Source organism: Bos taurus, chromosome 4 (genome assembly GCF_002263795.3).
Source record: "Bos taurus isolate L1 Dominette 01449 registration number 42190680 breed Hereford chromosome 4, ARS-UCD2.0, whole genome shotgun sequence".
NCBI lineage: Eukaryota > Metazoa > Chordata > Mammalia > Artiodactyla > Bovidae > Bos > Bos taurus.
Window position 1 is genome coordinate 54,379,570 of NC_037331.1, and position 21,569 is coordinate 54,401,138.

Genomic DNA, 21,569 nt, shown 5'->3' on the forward strand with positions numbered 1-21,569 from the left:
ATATATATATAAGTAAAGATATAGAAAGCAATTAGAGAATAACATAAAGTAAAATACAGTGAAGTTTAAATTATGAAGTTCAGCCTATACTCCCTAGCAGCAAAGAGTAGTAAAAAAAAGAAATGAACAGGCATAGGCTTCTAAGTTTTCACAGAAAAAGTAATATCACATGACTTGTAGTTATCCATCATTAAATTAAAGGATACTTACCTAAAATATTCTAAAAACACATGAGTAGCCAAAGTGCAATTTTACCATAATTTTTTTTAAATATAATTTTTTAGCCTCAAGTTACTTACCAGTCAAAACAAAGTCTGCCATCGGGCTTTGAGTCAGAATTGTCCAGGGGCTAACATACTGATTATCTGCGATATAGCTAAATAGCCAATAATGTGTCACTAGGGCAAAGATGCACAAACAAGTTGATATCTATTGTATCACCAGGTCACAATAGTGTGCAAGCAACACACACAACATAATACTATTATCCTGGTTCACAAAGAAAAAAAACAAAACATAGAACTTTTAGTTAAAACCTCTGGATTTTTAGTCAAGGTTTTTCCACTAAATATCTAGGCTCAGTTATGAATGCTGAGCAGTGTTATTCCTAAGATATCTTCTTCCTCTGTAACTCTAGCCAACTGAGTATTCAACTTCCTCCCCACATTCCTGAATGAAAAGGACAAATCAGAGTGGAAGATGTGGTATCTCCAACATACCCAAGTCAAGAAGAAAAGATTCTGGCAGTCAAAGATCTAAGGTATTTCAGACAAAAGAAGCACAGAATGTTTTGTTTGTTTGTTTTAATGTCCTAAAAAGAAATGGAGAGTATGAAAAGGGACATAAGGCTAAGCAGCTAGGAAGAAAGAGGCTATTTCAAAATACTGGAGAACTTTACGCTATTGTGACTCTGTTTGGTTGTTTAAAAATTCTGAATTTCCCCAGAAGACTTTTAACTGGGTTTCCATTATCAGAAAGCATTTATTGAATGTCTAATTGCACAAACTGCTACACAAAGTTATTTACATAGTGATAGTCCTTGGCCACCTCATGCGAACAGTCGAGTCACTGGAAAAGACACTGATGCTGGTTAAGATCGAGGGCACCAGGAGAAAGAGGTGAAAGAGGATGAGACGGCTGGAAGGCATCACCAATTCAATGCATATGAACTTGGGCAAACTCTGGAAGATGGTGAGGGACAGGGAAGCCTGGCATGCTTGGATCACATGGATCACGTGTGTCCATGGATCACAAAGGGTTGGACACGACTTGGCAACTGAACAGCAAAAGTCCTTGAATTCCCGGGCTTTTAAAATCTAGATCAAACAACACTAAAATGGCATGTTTCGGGACACTATAGACAATAGACTAAATATCTTTTGTCAAGAAATTTTTTAAAATTCAAGTTTTGGAGTGTTCAGATCCCTGACTAGTGACTAATTTGAGGGTAAATAGAAACTTTCAGAACTAATTAAATAAAAAATAAAGTTTTAAAAGTACATTAATAATAGGATATCTATACTGAAAATATAAGGCCAAGGCTAAGAATCTGCTAAATAAGAGATGAGTCATTCTGGGGGAGAAAGGACCTTTGCAAGAATTCAGTAATTTACAAGAGTGTTAGTAGTTTAAATTAGGATAAGAGGTGGTGACCTGATGTTGAATTCCCTGCTTTTAATGGCTACATCGCCTTCATTTCAGGATAATACTGAGCCATGATCAACCACAGATGATCATGTTAACTAAAGTAGGAGAAATGCATTGATTAGTAGTTGAGGTTTAGTTGCACATTAAAAAAGAGGTCTTTTGTTAATTCTGACAGTGAAATAGTAATTATTATTGGAATACCCTTAAAATTTATAAGATATTAGAAGCAAACAAAGCGCAAGAGAATTTAATTTACCACATACCAATTTCTGATCCTTATTCAATCTATTTTAATCATTAATTCAATGGTCTGTCCCTAATATTTGAATATACACAAATAACTATGTCCTGCATCTATCTATTTTCATTGTCAAATTCAGTATAAATTTTCTGTCATTATCGTTTCTTATTCACAATACATTTAGTAAGAACTATGTTCTGTGTATTTCTCTATTTCCTTTATTTATTTTTATTTTCTAATACTGACTACAAATGTATAGCTACATGAAACAAGGAGTACTCTGGAAAAAGGAAGAGGGAAAGGAATAGTAAGAGAAATCTGATTTTAAATTGTTTTTAAATTGCAATAAAGTTATAAGTAGGCTTGTGCTCGAGCATTTCTGAGTACAACATCCATTTATTTCCATGAAGTTGAAGAAAACAATAAATGTTTTAGATAAAGACAGAATTTACAAACTGGAAAAAAAAAAATCTGTCCTTTGCATGCGCTAGCTTGATGCAATCACTTCTTTTATAATTCATCAATCCAATGCCTTTTTAGTCTCTTTATATTCTCTGGATATCAAAAAAAAAAGGGAAAGTTCTGACATTATATGCAGTTATTCACTGACAAGTAAAATTAATTACTGATGAGTTTATCCCTTCTGAGTTCTACATTTTTATTTATCATTACAGAATAGGTCTTTCCCACCCAAAATAAACATTAGGCATTGCAGCAGGCAGACTCTAAGGTGGCCCATAATGATCTCCATCATCTGGTACTGGTATTCATGTCTATAAGACATACTTAATCCCTTCCTCTTGAGTGTGGTAAAGACCAGTGATATAATTTTTAATGAAGGAGATACACCAAAAGTGATGAGATAACACCACCATGATTATATTACATAAGACTGTAACTCCCATTATCCTTATAGACTATCTCTACAGACCTTCTCCTTTGTTGACTTTGATAAAGCAGACTTTCATATGCAGAGACCTACATGGCAAGAAACTGAGGACTGTTTCCAGTCAATAGTCAGCAAAGAACAGAGGCCCTCAGTCCAAAAATCACAAGGAATTGGATTCTGCCAAAACCATTTAAGATTAGAAGTAGATCTTTTCCCAGATGAACCTTCGCATGAGACTACAGCTCTGACTGACACTGTGACTACGGTTTGTGAGGGACACTGAAGCAGAGTACCCAAGCTAAGGCGTGCCCAGATTCCTGAGTCAAAGAAACTATGTATGAAATGATTAGTCATCTCACAGTAATTTGATTTTTGTGGTAATTTGTTATCCAACTATAGATACCTCATATAGGCATCAACAAAAATTAAAGAGATTTGGGGAGAGGGAAGTAGAAGCATCTAAAAGACCAAGTTGAAGGGTAAACCACAGAATTATTTTGGTTTAATCATTTCAAGATGACACAGGTAGGAATAAATGATCTATAATGTCTTCCTCCACATAGCTCCCATCCAGGATAATACAATTACCATCTGAATACTAGACAGCTGCCAAAGGGCTGGACTTTTTCAAAACAAAATTATGTACGTCCCTTCATGACCAGATAATTCTAAAAGTCTATCATTTATTTCACTTTAATACATAGCCATGTGTCACTATAAGAATCATACAGGTTAATATACTATTTAATCATGACTGCTGACAGTTTTAGTTACTAAAGATTTAAGTCAAAATAATATTCCGGCAACATGAGTTAAGGGAGAGAGGCTTTTATAAAGACTTCTATATTGTTACATATCATGAGAATAAAGGCATTTAAGAAGAGTATACACTAATCTCACCATGACTATGCATTTGTGCACACACGCATCCACATAAATTTATCCACATAAATTCATACTGAGTATGTGTGCTATCATGTGCTTGAATATTTGCATAAATATACCTATCAGGTCTCTATGCATTATTCAAAACTCAGGTCAAGTGTTCATATCCTCTGTACTTTTTTTCCTGAAGCTCATATTAGAACAGATCGTTCCCATAGGTTGCTGGTTATAATGCTTAATTCACTTAATCTGCATTATGATCATGCACACACACACACACACGCACACACACACACGCACACACACATACATCCCCACTACATTTTGTCTCCTTGAGAGCAATACTAAGTACTCTTCGTCTTTTAAATTCTTAAAGACATAGCACAGTATCTTCCTTGCCTTGCAGAGATTGCTTTTTTTTTTTTAAGGAATCTATATGAAATTCAAATAAATTGTTATTTCTCCTTATTAATCCCTTTAAAAAGTTATGTTCTTCACTAGAACCAAGTTATCTTTTGTTTGATATGCACAATTTTCATAGTCCATATGAAAGTGAAAGTCACTCAGTCATGTCCAACCCTTTGTGACCCCATGGACTATACTGTCCATGGAATTATCTAGGCCAGAACACTGGAGTGGGTAGCCTTTCCCTTCTTCAGGGGATCTTCCCAACCAAGGGATCAAACCCAGGTATCCCACAAATGAGTGTTTTGTGGACTAGTGTGATGGGCATGTGCCCAAACTGGCCTATTATCAACCTAAGACCAAGAGAGGGAATCCCTCAATTGGAAAATCTACTCTAAAATTAAAAAGTGGTTAGGCTTTCTTTGGGTAGGAGGACCATCTTGTGAGACGGAAGGGCAAGAATTCTGACTCACTGAACACCAGGGACCCTGCTATGTTGAGGCTTTATAGTCTAGAGCGTGTGTGTGCATACTTATTGTCGTCCAACTCTTTGCAACCCCATGGACTGAGCCTGACAGGCTCCTCTGGCCATGAAAAATTTCAGGCAAGAATGGACTGCCTGAAAGAGTGGAGTGTTTACTACTTTCTCCAGGGACTCTTACCCACCCAGGGATCGTTTGCAGGTGGATCCTTTACTGTCCAAGCCACCAGGGACGCCCCCAACCATCAGGAAACAGACTGACGCTTCTGCTCTGAAGCTGCGTTGAACAGGACAGCCACATTCTTACCTCACCGCCTCTTATTATATCACTTGGCCTTGGACAAAGAAAGATAAAACACAGTCTGTAACCACGAAGATCTCAAATTCTATTGGAAAGCAGATCTATAACAACAGATTGTGTCAAGTTATGACATAGATTAAAACAGAGTCCTTTGTGAACTGAGAAATGGCAACACACTAATACAAACAAATAAATAAATGTCCCAATATTAGAAGAAATCCCAGGAAGCTTAGGAATCCACCCTAAAAAAGAATTTAAAATTTAAAACTAAATTATGGAATGATTTTAACAAAAGCATCATGATTTGATCCCCATGATTAGAATAAAAGCCAATTGCTTTCAAGAGGCTACTCAGTGTATTATCACTTTTAAATCCACGCATGGATAGTATTTAACATGAAAATGACCCCAGGTTTATTAGAACAGCACAATTAAGTTTGTAGTTAGGCGTGAGGGAGGACAGGTTATGTTAAGCAAATCACAGTATTCTTTTCCTTACAAGCCTACCTCCTCCCCAGGGCCAAACAATGTATCTCCAAACCACCACTTTGGCTGTGGTTGGAAGATATATTTACATTATGCAAATTTTACAGGCAAACACACACACACACACACACACACACACACACACACATACATACACGATGAGATAAAAATGGGAGAGAAGCCCATAAAAGGAAAATCAAGTCAAAAATATTTTGATAAATCAGTTCCTAAGCATATATGCTCATTTTGTAAATTCTCCCATAATTTCATACAGAAGACTAATTTCATCTTGTCAAAAAGTCTTTTAATGTATGTAAACTTCCCAGAAGCATGGATTCTGTTATAGCTTAACATAATGTCAAAAATCTGTTTAATAAGAAAATGCTGTGTATGGCCAAAGACTCAAATACTTACTTAACAAGGATTTTTAAAAAATGTTCTACAAACATTTATGTACTTCAGAATAAACACAAGACCTTTATCAAACTTTTGCATTTCATACTGAACATTTTGTTTATACACAAAGCTGAGAGAAGTATCAAAGTTGTCTATTTAAAATTTATAAATGTGTAATCTGCAACTAGTCACAGAGAACCAGATTATGTTCTAACAAGCTACTGACACATTAGCAATCATTACACCATAAAAAAATCAATATATGGTGGTAAAACCTCTTTATAATTAAAATATATTTTACTAAATAAATGATAAATACATAACAGTTGGCTTTTTGTATTTGTATTTTCATTAATTAAAAAACAACATTTTTATTGCTATGCAATATATGTAGCTGACCACATAAAAAGTGGTAAAACCTGGGAAATATCTGTTTATTATAAAATTTCCAGTGGCTTGTTAATTTCTTATTTTGACTGTAAACTGTACTTTATCGCAATTCAATACTGCCAGCTTCAAAATATATCAGAATAAGAAGAGGCAAGTAAACTTGTGGAAAAATCAAGAAATATAAAACATTAATCACAGTGTTGTTCATTACACTTGCTGGAAACATACAAGTGAGTCACTTTTGCATAAAATTTATAACTGATGAGTACCACACCATTCCTTAAAAATTGTGTATAATTCAAATGCTACCTATACTACAGCATATAAAAAGCTTTAGATCTACTAAGCTTTCATGCTGATCCATCAACTTAGAAAATGTTTGTAAAATTTTTTAAAATGCAGTGTAAACATTTCAGCCCTGAACCTTCTTTCTATGCCTTTGAACCTTCTCTTTCATGTGCAATACCTGAAGGCCCACTGAGAATAACTGCTGAAAGCCCCAAAGATTGGTAAAACAGAATTTCTGACTCAGGAAATAAAGATCAGCTGAATAGGATTCCCATACGGCAATCCAGATCAATGGAAAAGCAAGCCCAGAAATTTACAGTATCTATCCTAGACAGTACAACATGAAGGTTGTGTTTCATTGCTGGTAACAAAAGTCCCAGTGGCCAAGAAAAAAAAAAAAAAAAAAGGAGATACAAAAATTGTAGATCCAGTAATAAGGAACTACACCTTATTTTGACATTTTGCTTTAAGTGGAATTAAAAACACTGCCTTTATTTGGCGTCACTGATATGGTAAACAATTCTTGCAACCAAACTATTGCATTCTGCTGAAACAACTAAAGCAGTAATGAGACACGGATTAGTTTTAGGGAAAATCTGTACACATTTCCAGCAACTATCATCCTAGATGGTGATGATTTCATATGCTTTATGCCAAGAAAAATAATGATTTACTTCGCTTGTGAAGTAAAACTCAGAATACACCTATAAATAATTTAAAAACAAATTATAAAACCCGGAACAGTTTATTACAATACTCTTAAATTCTGATGTACTGAATAATCCATGTGGAACGAGAATTGCCTCTACAATACTGGTACTGGGTGGCACTCCAGTTGATATTTCAGGTCCTTAAATAGCATACACTACCTCATAAGGCAATCCTTTCCCTTTTTGGACATGCCATTATTCTCAGCATATCTGGAACTGAGTAATTTGCATCTGTTTGGTCCTATTCTGACTACTGTGCTACATACATTCCCTGTTCTACATAACTATTCTCTTAAATATTGTGTACCATGGGCTTTCCCTGTCTCTTTGCTGCTGCTGCTGCTACTAAGTCGCTTCAGTCGTGTTCAACTCTGTGGGACCCCACAGACGGCAGCCCACCAGGCTCCCCCGTCCCTGGGATTCTCCAGGCAAGAACACTGGAGTGGGTTGCCATTTCCTTCTCCAATGCATGAAAGTGAAAAGTGAAAGTAAAGTCATTCAGATGTGTCCAACTCTTCGAGACCCCATGGACTGCAGCCTACGAGGCTCCTCTGTCCATGGGGTTTTCCAGGCAAGAGAACTGGAGTGGGTTGCCATTGCCTTCTCCACCCCTTCTCTTTAACTCTGCATTAAACAACCCAGTTCCTTACTCCAGTATTCCTGCAACATTGTTTCCCAATTCTTTGAAACTATGTTTATCTCCAGACACAACTTCAGTTTTAATTAAAGAGTGACATTCAAAATTTAATACAGTATTACACATAGGTTTCGGATAAGGCAATGGCAACCCACTCCAGTATTCTTGCCTGGAAAATCCCATGGACAGAGGAGCCTAGTAGGCTGCAGTCCATGGGGTCTCGAAGAGTCGGACACGACTAAGCAACTTCACTTTCACTTTTCACTTTCATGCATCAGAGAAGAAATGGCAACCCACTCCAGTGTTCTTGCCTGGAGAACCCCAGGGACAGGGGAGCCTGGTGGGCTGCCGTCTATGGGGTCGCACAGAGTCGGACACGACTGAAGCGACTTAGCAGCAGCAGCACAGATAGGTTTACCCATTTCACAACATTCTCTGCATCTCATCTAGCCACCATGTTTTTGTGTTTGCATTAGATTTCTACAGTAAAGACCCATATATTCATTGACCACTAGAACTCTTCTCTTGGATTTCTCAAACTCAGAATGTCCAAAATTGAATTCATCCTCTCCGTGACCCTTCACTTCTTCACTTCATCACACTCCAAATACACATCACCTCATAATTTTCCTACACAGTACCAGTGTCTAGGCTAGAAATGCTTAACCTATGAGCACTCAATCCACCTCCTTCGCCTCGTATCACCCAATTCCATCAAATCTGCCATTCAGTTCAAGAGTCTGGGCTCTAAGACAAACTGCTGGAGTCTAAATCATTGCTCTGCCCTAAGCAGTTGTGTGGCCTTAACAAGTAACTTAGCTTCTCTATGACTCAGTTTCCCCATTTTAAAAATGTTAATAAGATAATTTGCCTCATAAGGCTGCTGTAAGGACTAAATTAAATCAAATACCCAATGTGCTTGGTAAAGTGATCAGTCTACAGCTCATAATGCACAGCAATTATTAGTTGCTATTATAATCATTATCACTGCCTTACTATCTCTCACATTATCATTCTCATCACTGCTTATTGTTTAGTTCAGGTCCTTCACTGTTTTTCATCTACATTATTGTTGGAGCTTCAAACTGTTGTCTCTGCTTCCCTTCTTGTAATACTCTTTTTTATATAACTTTGATCATGCCATCTCCTAGTTCCAAATGCTTTGATGGTTTACTATCACTCTTAGGTTAAAGGCACATTATTGAATGTGATATACAAAACCCTAGGTAAGATGGTAAATTTCTCTAGCCACATTTATCAGCTCTGTTCTCCTAGCACATGATGCTTGAGCCACAGTGATTTATCACCTCTGTTCTTCTAGCATGTGATGTCTGAGCCACATCTGATCAACTATAATTTGCTCAAAATCAGAGATTCTCAATTTTTTTTTTTTTTTTTTTGGTGTGTTAACTAAAAGTGGCCAAAATACTCGGAGATTCTGCTCCTCACCCACCTAAATACCCCATCTTGTGAATGCTTATCTTCCAAAAGAAAAGGACTAAACAATAGGAGATATCATTATACAGGAATGTTTTCATGGGTGGTGTACATGTCTGCTTTAGCAAGAATGATATTTTTTAGTCACTAAGTCATGTCCAATTCTTTTATGGCCTCTAGACTGTAGCCCACCAGGCTCCTCTGTCCATGGGATTTCCCAGGCAAGAATGCTGAAGTGGGTCACCGTTTCCTTCTCCAGGGGATCTTCCTGACTCAGGAATCAAACTTGTGTCTCCTGCACTGGCAGGTGAATTCTTTACCACTGAGCCACCAGGCAAGTCCAGCAAGAATGATACAGACTGGTTTTATTCAAAGTACGGCTGAAAAATCAGCAGCATCAACATCACCTGGGAACTTGTCAAAACTTAACTATCAGACCCCACACCGATGTACTGAGTTAGAATTTCTGTGGATGGGGCCCAGGGATCTCTTTTGTAATAAGCTCTTCAGATTCCTACATTTGAGAAGTTCTGATGAAAAGCATGTATGGTTTGTTTTTCACTTATGATTTACCAACAATAAGACATGCAAGAGCTAAAAACTACTACTGATACAAGTATGAATTAACACTGAAGGATACAATCCTGAAAAAATAAGATGATGAATCTATACTAATCATTTATAATTCAGACGCAAGACAGCAGCAAACACCATGACCAATTTAAGAGAGCCCAACTGATATACTGATAACACATTCAAGAAAATACTGGTAATTCCAGCCACCTGTTTGTTGAGCATGAGCAGTTGGAGCTTTACAACTTATCAGCATTTCATTGCACTTTGATTTCTGATGAAATACTAATATCTTGTAGCAGACTCTAGTAATGGGTTGCATTTTGGCAATGTTATATATATTTTAGTAAGCTTTAATATCCAACTTAGACTACTAGTAAGTATGAGCCACAGCCCATGGGGTCGCAAAGAGTTGGTCATGACTGAGCGACTAAGCACAACACAAGTAGTCCTTAATTGTTCTTCGAAGTAAAAACCTATGCAAATTTTTTCACTCATGAGAATGGAAGAATGGATTTGCATTTGGGGATTAATTTAATTCTAAAATGGACTGTCCTTGCCAATCAGGAGATGACCAACCAGTTTGTCAATTATTGCTTGAAAGAACCAGAAAAGCCCTCATTTTCAACACTGGTACATGAAACAATCTGCCAGTAACAATTCAGAGTTTTCTTCTGGGAAGCCTCTCCTGTCCCCACTCACCCATTCTGTGGCAGCAGTCCCTTCTCTGTCTACCTCTAACATGTTGTGCCAACCTCTGTAACTGTACTTACTGTGTAGTGAAAAATCTGTTAATTTTTGTGCCTGTCAAGATCTTCTCAAAGCTTGATTCTGCCTAGGTAAAGACAGGAGTAGTCAAAAAAATTCTTGGCTGATATATAACCAGTCATTTACTATACCTGTCTATTCTTAGCTTCCTCACATACTTTTTATATCTTCAGTCATTCTGAAAACCATTAATTTTTCCCATTTTTAAAATCATGCTTTAATGATGACAAATTTCACACAGAATAAGAAATTATGCATAAGGGCAGTATGAGGGGCATAAATTCTCTATTAATTCATTCATAATCTGGAATGAGAGCACAGTTTCTATTAAAACTTCACATTCTTTTTTGCCATTCTTATTCATAAATGTTACAAAACATTCAACCACTGTGAACCCAAGAAACAGCAGGTGGAAATATGGTAAAGGCTATGGTAGAAACACAACTAGAGTGGGAATTAAAAGATCCAGGTACTAACCTCAGCTTGACTAACAAACACTAGAACCCGATGCTGGGAAAGATTGAAGGCAAAAGGAGAAGTGGTGACAGAGGACAAGTGGTTAGATAACATCACCGACTCAATGGACATGAATTTGAGCAAGCTCTGGGATATAGTGGAGGACTGAGGAGCCTGGCGTGCTGCACCCCATTGGGTTGCAAAGAGTTGGACCCAATTTAACAACTGAAGAACAGCAACAACAAGAAACTATCCTAATTTATCAAGACCTCAGATTCTCCAGTTCTAAAATACAAATTTGAAGTAATCCATGGGATATAATGAAAGCACTTGTCCCAGAGGTGGCTATAAAGATCAAAAAAGTAATGCAAATAATGTATATTGTAAACATTCCTAACAGCATTCACTATTATAATCATGTAACAACAAATAAGGGACTATAGGGCTATGCAAAACAGAATCATTTGTTATATCAAAGTAAAAATTTTCTCGTGAAACATCAAAATCATTTTCAACTGCCAGGTTTAGAGAGTTATTTAGACACAGGCTCTTACTAAAGATTCTGCAATCAACTCTGAATACTTGCCATGTAAAAAAAAAAAAAAAACTGGGATGGGAGAGGGGAGGTGTTATCCCAGCTTCACAGGGATAGTCCCCAAAGGATAATCTTAAATTGAGACATAGGGAGGCATGAGTGCCCTTAAAGGAGCCAAGACAAAATGTCAAAAGCTTGAGGAGGAGGTAATTCTCTTGTGAAGACAACCCCTCACCAAATCCTCGTCACCTTCCATCAAATCACTCTTCTTTCACATGAATTGTTAACCATAGTTACCCTATGCATTTAAAATTTAATCTCATATATCTTACTATTATTTTTTCTTACTGTATACTGTATTTTCTTACCCAACTTTCAACCTCTATTCTTTGTGTCACATTTTTATTCAATTAACTCTTACCCTTAATTTCCAGAGTTCTAATACTAATCTTTTTTTCCCCTATTGCTCTCATTTACAGCTATAATTTTAAATACCTTGAGAGCTACCATTTTAAACGTCTTAGATATTTCAAATTTTTACTCTGACTTTTGATTTTAATAATATTCTAGTCTGCTTAAACATTTTCCCCTTTGTCATTTTTGCATTCAATTTATTTATTATTTATGATACCCATTTTTAGGGCCAGCAAAATGTTAAGTCCAGAAAAGAGCCTAAAGAAAGTTCTTATAAGGTATGGCAGTTCTTATAAGGTATAACGTTCTTATGGTATAAGTTCTTTTAAGGTTCTTAGAAGGTATGGCAGCTTTCATTTTTGCAACTTCTTCTGCCACTCCAATTCCCCAAAAGATTCACTGGCCTAGTCCTCTCCAAAAGACCTTTAGCTCCCATGGGACAAAGCCCACTAATCACTCCCCCCAGAGCCACAAGGCTTACTCAGCAAATGACATCTGGATTTGCTCCAGTGATGTTGTTAGTTAACTTTTCATGTTATCCAGGCTTTATGCAAGCTATTCTGTGTATTTTAAAAATCCTAACTCTAAAATATGTAACAAACAGTATTTGGGTCATTATAAACTAAAAGACATGAGGAGCCATTACAACCAGAGGGATAATATGAAAATAAGTGTTTGATTACTATGTTATAGAACCTACTAGAGAGGTATAAAAGTGTCCATGAGAATGGCATTGAAACATGTATAATATCATATATGAAACGAGTCACAAGTCCAGGTTCAATGCACGATACTGGATGCTTGGGGCTGGTGCAATGGGACGACCCAGAGGAATGGTACGGGGAGGGAGGAGGGAGGGGGTTCAGGATGGGGAACATGAGTATACCTGTGATGGATTCATGTTGATATATGGCAAAACCAATACGATATTGTAAAGTTAAAAAATAAAATAAAATTAAAAAAAAAAAAGAAAAACGCCATCATTCCTTCAATAAATATACATTAAGCAACTACCCTGTGCCTATACTCTGGAAGACACTGATATAGCAAGGAAAAAAAGAAAATAAGAAAATCCCTATATCAGAAATATGGACAGTTAACACATATTTCAAAAGACCATATTGCATTAGCCAAGCAAGCACTGGAAGCGTCTTAGACAATGACAGTGAATTTGGGTAAACTCTGGGATATAGTGGAGGACTGAGGAGCCTGGCGTGCTGCACCCCATTGGGTTGCAAAGAGTTGGACTCAATTTAACAACTGAAGAACAGCAACAACAAGCAACTATCCTAATTTATCAAGACCTCAGATTCTCCAATTCTAAAATACAAATTTGAAGTAATCCATGGGATATAATGAAAGCACATAGAGAAAAGCAGATTCACTTAGGTGACAGGTAGTCAAAAGGACACAGTAATTATTGATTCAAAACAAAACAGCCATATAAGTTATGTTCTTTTTCTGTTTCACACAAAGTTTATAAATTTTCATTTGTTTCAAGTAGAGAACTCATTTATTATCTTTATTTCAGTTCTTCCAGGATTTCAGTTTTTCTCTTTGGTTACTGTTTTCAATCTCTGATTCTCTAATGCGAGTAAAAACTTTAGAATAATACAACTTCAATATTTTTAGGCCATCAGGCTCTCAAGTCCACCAGCCATCACTATTAGGTTCATTCTAAGAGCTGAACATCAATAACTATAAGACACTGTGGGACTAGAAATAACACAACCAAACCTTCTGGAAGGAAAGGTTATTCCAAATAAGAAACTCAAAGAAGAAAGATCTTCCAGGAAGAGATCTATAGTACACTGTTGAAAGCATTCAAATCCGTAGCACAATGAGAAATTAGGGATTAAACACATAAATTAGGAGTTGTTGTGTCAAAGAATTTAACTGACGTTGTGGAAATGAATAAAGTCAAATAGGAAACTGTATAATAATAAAATTTTTAAAAGAGTACAATATACCTTAATCCTTCTCATAATCAAGCTCACAGAGTTGTGCTTTGAAGATATATCTTTGGGCTTTACAGAAATACACAAAAGATCCCTTCAGAAGATCTATTGCTGGAATGTGGTCAAGGACATAGACCCTTATGTATCACTCATTACTCTCTCCTGTTAAGGCCTGACATGAGAAGTCTCTTATAGAATTTAGTCCAAGGAATGGCATTCCCTTTTCTGAAGAATGCTATTCTTCCTTCTTTTTCAAAATGGATGCTCTAAAACTAACTGCATTCCACTTTAACTACTAGGAACCTCAGAAGCAAATTAGCAGCTTAACTACAGGTCTCCTGGTCTGCTTTCGGTAGACATCTGCCATTATTTTCACTTTCTGTACTGCATCCTGTAGCTGCATGAATTCCTATATTCGTTTATCAATTGCTGCATAGCAAACAACTCCCAAGCTCAGCAACTGAAAACAACAGCTTATTTCTGATAAGTCTGTGAGTAAGGTGTATGGTTCTTATTAGGACCTGGAATAGGCTCACTTTGCAGCTGCATTCACCTGGTAGGTTAGCTCTGGCAGAATTCCCTTGGGCCCAGCAGGCCTTGAACAGGCTAGATGTCTCCATATGGCCTTTCATCTTTGGGAGGCTAGAAGAGGCTTCCTCAATGGGGACAGTGGCATTCCAAGAAGGCCAGAACTTATCATCTGTCTACTTGCATCATATGTGCTTACGTCCCACTGGCCAAAGTGAGTCAGACACATATATAAGCCAGAGTCACTGTGTACGTGACTCACTGCAAACGATTAATGTGGTCTTCCTAATAGGGCTATTATTAATACTTACTTCTCTTGCAATCCTCCTAATACTTGAATGTTATTCTTTAACAAAGTTTATTTCCTATCTGCTCCATATCTTATCTTTTTAAGAGCTAAAATATTCCTTATGGATGTTCTAAGCTCATACAAGTCCAACATATCAGTGAATGAATGCTTATGTAGGATTCAAAAGTATTTTAAAATTTAAAATGTACCATATGCCACAGCAAATGCTCACTCCCAAATTCTTAAAGATCTCACAAAAGGAATAAAAATTCCTTTGAATTTAAGTTGCAAAAGCTTTTATAAACATTAGTGCCAATCAGTTCCCTCACCATGAAGAAATGCCTCAGTTCCACTGGTGATGTTCCACACTCAAGCTCTTGAGGCACTCTGTACCTGTAATCAATAGCAAATGTATTATCATAAAGTATCCAAAATGCCTGCAATCTTAAAGTCAGAAAAAGAACCATTATCTACATGAAGTACTTCTATACCAACTACTCCAGTTAGCAACCCAAGAAGATGCTGAACAAATGTAAAAATGTTAATCTGAAGAACAGAAAATAATATAAACAAAATGCCAAAATATCACCAAAGAATACATGTAAAGATGAAAGAAATTCATTAAACTTGTTTCATCTTACAAGTATTTTTAAGATACCTTAGTTAGTGTTAGTGTTAGTCGCTCAGTCGTGTCTGACTCTTTGTGACCCCATGGACTGCACCCCACCCAGCTCCTCTGTCCATGAGATTTTCCAGGCAAGGATACTGGAGTAGGTTGCGATTTCCTTCTCCAGGGGATCTTCCCAACCCAGGGATCGGACCCAGGTCTCCTGCACTGCAGGCAGATCCTTTACCGACTGAGCTACAAGGGAAGCCCTAAGATACCTTACATAACTTTAAAGATAAGTTGAACAGGCATTAAAAAATTAAACTATTAAAGACAAGACTATAGTCTTGGGGCTAGTTTTAATATGTACTTTTGTATCCCACTGGCTTTTTTTAAAACACCAATTTCAAATTCAAGATTGTATGTTTTTGTGAAAATGAATGGGCTTTGGAATAAGATGCGTGAGTATGTGACTTGAAGGGTAACTAAACTGGTATCACATAAGGTGGGTCTCTGGACTGCCAAGGTCTGCACTATGACTGGGGCACACAATACTAAAAAAAAGTCAAAACAGCCCTTCTGGCTGCAATTATGATGCCAAACAAGATGCTGTGCTGTGAATAGGTGGCAAAATGCTTCAGAGATTTTTCCACCAGGGGAGACAAAATGTGGAATTTTACTGATGCACAGTAGACTTTTTTTGTTGTCGTTAAATTAGGCCAACAGCAGAGTTATTTTTAGATTAGTTACTTCACTTTCTCTTCTTAATGGGCTGGTATACAAAATAGGACAGAAAATGCACCATATGCCGCAGCAAATGCTCAAATCCTAAATTCTTAAAGCTCTCATGAAAATAAAAGATATCTCTATCTTAAAATATGAGACTTCCATTCAGATGCAGTTAAGACTATAACTAATCTGACAGATATTTATCAGTTAACAATAAAATAAATTATATATTTTTACTTCAAAAACTAATATTTTGGAGGTTTTTTTCCCTTTCATCATTTTTTAGTAAAATAAATAAGCTGTAAGGAAAGAGATAAAGTGTGAATGAATGCACTGACTTAGATTTATGATTAAAAGTTAACATTTAAATCATAGAGCATTTTCAAATCCTACAGTGACTAACATAGCTCTTGATTTCCTCAAGTTACAAAATTTAGATGACTCATCGACTTGCTCTTTCATAAACTCAACCTAAAGTCTCTTCAGGAAGGCTTAATTTTATAGAAAGATAAACTTTTAAAACTTTCTCTTTGGAAGCATGCTTGTTGCTTGGGCTATAACACTGACTGAAGAGGACTCAGGCCCTACCTGTCCCTGGCTCTGTGGTCTGCTGGACACAAACACTGCTAACTGCCTTCAGCAGAGGGACCGCTTCTGAACATCTACTGCCCACCAGACTATACAAGACACTTAGCCTGAAACATTGATTAACCCCACAACAACCAGATGAAGCAGGATCCTCACTGTTCCCCAAGTTTACAAACAAGGACCACAAATCCCGAAGGTTAAATATTTATTCTAATATACTAGTAAGGTCAACCCTAAGCAAGAAAATAAACATGATTGTGATACTGTAAAAAAAAAAAATATATATATTCTTTGTATTTCAACATGATGATATTCTCGTTTTATGATTGCAATCATGCTCCACAAAACTATACTATTATTTTGATTTATACTACTGTTATAAATTATGAAGATGACAGAATGTATAACATTAAAAACATATAAATGTACATAATATATAATATTGGTAAAAGTTAACTGCTTTAAAAAGAAATTCTCCCCACTTTTATGAATGACATATATAATTAAAACCATATTATGAAATTTTAAAAAATTAAATAGATTAATAAAGTCAACAAACATCTTTAATACAGCAAAACAATTCATCATGTTCTCTGAAATGCCCTGATTTTATTAAAGTAACAAAAGTGCAAGACAACAAACTGCTGTCTAACCCACCTCACACAGTTTACAATTAAGATGAGAAAATAAAGTTCTTATCCCCTTTAAAAAAGTAAGTAAAATGTCTAATGTCTTAATATTATTTTACTAAGATATAGTCTTGTGAGTTCATCATATGTTAAATGTACAGTTTATGTTTTTCCCTAAAAAAAGGGCAGATGAATATTGCTATAGTTCACCATTTTAAGTAATCTAGCTTTGAAAAGACTAAATGTAGAAATTAAATGATACATCTTTAAACTAATACTGATATTTAGGCATAAACATTAATTGCTAAAAAACACTGGTATGCTGATAAATTGGAGTTTTCAATCAAAACTATATTCACATATAACCTCAAGAGATAAAATGTATGACAAAAAACTAGGAAACCTAAAGAATATCATAATTGCTTCAAATGTTATTAAACCAACAATACTAATGAACTCCATGTATAAAGGATACCTTACACATGTGTGCTAAGTGGCTTCAGTCATGTCCAACTCTTTGTGACCCTGTGAACCATAGCTGATGCATACACAATTTTTACAGTTAAAAATACACTTAAGATAATTGGCATTTTGATATAATCCTAAACACCTTAATTCTGAGATATAACGTCTAAGAATAATCAGGTCTAATAGCGAGAAAAAAAATACTAGGCTGAACACAAGAAAAAGTATTCTAAAAACTTTAAAGAAATCATAATACCTTGCCAATAAAAGTGTTAACAAAAGCAAAAAACTGAATAACTAAAAATGTCAAAGGCTGCTTTTAGAGACGAATAGACTTTGACTGGAAAAGAGGAACAGAGAGGTTTATATGCATTTAAACTTCATCACACTTTGTGGCAGACAGTGGTCTTGGTCCTAAAATGAAATTCCATGTCTAAATTACTGTTAAGCAATTTTTATCTAGCCGGGTCAATTAATTTTAAAGAGAGCAACCCTGAAAATAAGAAACAAGAAAGAGGCGAAGTCCTCTAAATAAAATTATAATGCTAGACTTTTATTGAACGTTAAACCTGGTGCATACCCTTTTTTTCTATCAAGTAAATAATCCACTTGGAAGGTATATATGGGGAAAAAAAAACAAATAAACCAACTTTAAAGAAGTAGCAAAATGTCCTGACATTCTTATCAGTTGATGTAACTATATCTAAGCACTTTATGTTTTATCTTTCTCTGGTTGCTAAATTCACATTTAAATTACTTAAGACTAATTTTACCACATATTTACTTTAGAATTTTACTAAAGCTGAGTTCTAAGAAAGTACAATGAAAGCCCAATCTTTTATAATTTATGAATAGATTATTTCTAGGGCTGGACTAGATCTTGAACACTGTATTACAGAACTTGTGCATTGGTTTCAATTCATCCATTATTTCCACTCAAAATGAGGACCCTCCCATAACACAATATTGTTAGAATAGTTACCAAGCACACACAGTAACCACTTTCCGAGCATGTGCTTTTTATTAGGGGATCACTAACATATGCTCCCAACATCCACAAGCTAAAGAATATGTACCACTTGCCAACCCTTTCTTCCACTGAGCACATATCTACTCAGTAAATTATTTCCAGACGAATGGGAAAAGGAATTATGTTTCTTTGACTAAATTATCTAATGATGTTCCTAGAACTGAAAGAGAGGGAAGAGACATATGTGTGAAACATCTTCAAAATATTCTTCCTAGTTGTTCCTTAGTGCCTGAAACCTGTAAGGAAAAGTCCAACGTTTCCAACCTCATTTCCTCAGTGTGCACATGTAAAACGGTGGTCGATGGAGGACACAGGACAGTGTATTACAAGATACAGTGGTACTTTTGAAGAGTTCATATCATAGAATACCACGGACTGGGCCATACAGGAAGATTCTAATTCCAATAGAAACTAGTAATTAATTAGCTTTATTATAAAAATAGAAAATTACTCCATTATCAGAACCAGAAAAACTGACTTCCTAAGAAAAGTCAAGAGTAAAATTCTCAGCTTAGCTATAGGCTCAGTAAGAAGTTCTCAGAACAAAAGAGCAGCAACCCAATAAAAGTACATAAAATACCAAATTAAATGACATGGAGATCATGGTATCCAAATTCATTACTGAAGCAAAAAAAAATACTAACAGGGGAGTCAGACTGATACTCAGAAATGAGAAATCTTTTAAATTTATTATATAAGACTGTTTACAAAACATATGGCTCCAGAAAATTAGAATCATTGCAATGATGAATTTATTAATTTAAAAATATCAATTTTAAAGCCAAGCAATATGGTATAAGACTTTGAATGAATATGGAAAAGAAAATACTGCAAAACTGAGACAATCCTAAATTGGGGCAACATCTAGTTTTGCCACATCTAATAGCTTCAGAGAACTTCATGAATAAACAATTGTAGCTTCACTTGCAAATACCACAAACAAAATTCAAAATTAATTTTTAAGTTTCAGGTTTCAAGTTTCCAAGGATATCTGGTTCAGGCAGAGACAATATTTGACTTCTGAGTACATCCACAAAATCAGATTTTTCTCTAAAGAATATTCCTGGATCAGCTCTTTGTAACAACTGCCTAACCAAAGGGGGCAAGAAATGAGGAACAGGATCTATTTGCTTCTGGTAAATTGCCTATTTCCCTTTCTTCCAGATCCTCAGAATTCATGGAGACTGGTATGAGGAATGTTCCCTTAACTGAACGGGTGGCTACATCCTAAACTCTGGCACTGTTTTTTAAGATGAAAACAAACAAAAACAAAGCCAATAAATGAAACAGCCCTACGGGGGCGGGGGTGGGGAGGAGGAACTAGGAAAAAGCACAGTCTTGTGATCCATCGTTATCACTGAAGGGAAAGGCATTTACTATCTGGCAGCTACCATGTGGGAAACTGTGTGTGTGTGCATGTGTGCGTGTGTGTGTATGTGTGTGTTAGTCCCTCAGTCATGTCCGATTCTTTGCGACCCCATGGACTCTAGCCCACCAGGCTCCTCTGTCCATGGTATTCTGCAGGCAAGAATACTACAATGGGTAGCCATTCCCTTCTCCAGGGGATCTTCCTGACCCAGGAATCAAACTGGGGTCTCCTACATTGCAGGCAGATTCTTTACCAACTGAGCCACCAGGGAAGACCACAGAAAACCCTACAAATGTTATTTTTGACTCATACCAAAAAGAAAAAAAAATCCACTATGTAGAATTTTCATCCATATTTTATAGATAAGAAAATCAAGTTCAGAGATCAAATAACTTGACCCAGATCACACAGCCAGCATATGCCTGTGCCTCTCCATCTGTCTAATCCCAAGCTCTCTTCTTGCCATGATGTCAAGCCCACATCTCAGTTAACAAACATTCCTCCTGGGCTTCCACTATGTGCAGCCATGCTACAAAGGACCACGAAAGAAACAGGAGATAGCACCCTTGCCCTCCAAGCAGTTAACATCCAAGAGACACTCTGAAGACTCAGATGTCCAATCCATGAGAGGCAGTGTGTTTTACAGAGAGGGAAGAACACTAGACTATGGGAAGGGAGATGACTCACTCTGGATTGCACCACTTACTAGCCACACAACCTTGAGTAAACAAGTATTTCCGTTATTTTCTCATCAGCAGAGAGCAGAGACTATAACATCTGCCTTAATGATCTCACAGAATTAGTTCCAAGATCCAACTGAGTAAAAAAAATATAGAGCAGGAGAAAATATTTGCAGATGAAGCAATAGACAAGGGGTTAATTTCAAAAATATAGAAAGACTTCAAACAGCTCAATATCAACAAATAACCCAATCAAGAAATGAGCAGAGAATCTAAATAGATATTTTTTCAAAGATAACAGGCACATGTAAAGATGCTCAACATCCCCAATTATTAGAGAAATTCAAGCCAAAACTGCAACGAGGTATCGCCTCACACTGGTCACAAAGGTCATTGTCAAAAACTCTACAAACAACAAATGCTGGAGACAGTGTGGAGAGAAGGAACCCTCCTTCACTGCTGGGAATGGAAACTGGGGCAGCCACTGGTCCCCCCATGGAAAACAGTATGGAGGTTTCTTTAAAAACTAAAACTAGAACCTCCATATAACCAGCAGTCCCATTCCTGGGTATATATCTAGAGAAAACCATAATTAGAAAAGATATACTTATGGCCTACATACATGCACCCCAATGCATATAGCAGCACTACTCAAAACAGCCAAGACACGGAAGCAACCTAAATGTCCACTGACAGATGAGTGGATAAAGAAGATGTGATTTACATACACAACACACACACACATATACACACACCCA

The 21,569-nt window shown here is 36.3% G+C and overlaps 1 protein-coding gene across 7 annotated transcripts in view; it reads right to left on the reverse strand.

The window, feature by feature from the left end:
• Positions 1–21,569, reverse strand: part of FOXP2 (forkhead box P2) — a 662,372-nt gene that overhangs the window by 610,887 nt on the left and 29,916 nt on the right. Inside the window, exon 2 of one of the 7 annotated variants that reach the window (XM_015469121.3) lies at positions 15,044–15,107. The exons of the other annotated variants lie outside the window; for them this stretch is intronic. The gene's annotated coding sequence lies outside the window, so the exon portion shown is untranslated. The remainder of the gene's footprint in view (positions 1–15,043; positions 15,108–21,569) is intronic. 7 annotated transcript variants of the gene reach the window in all.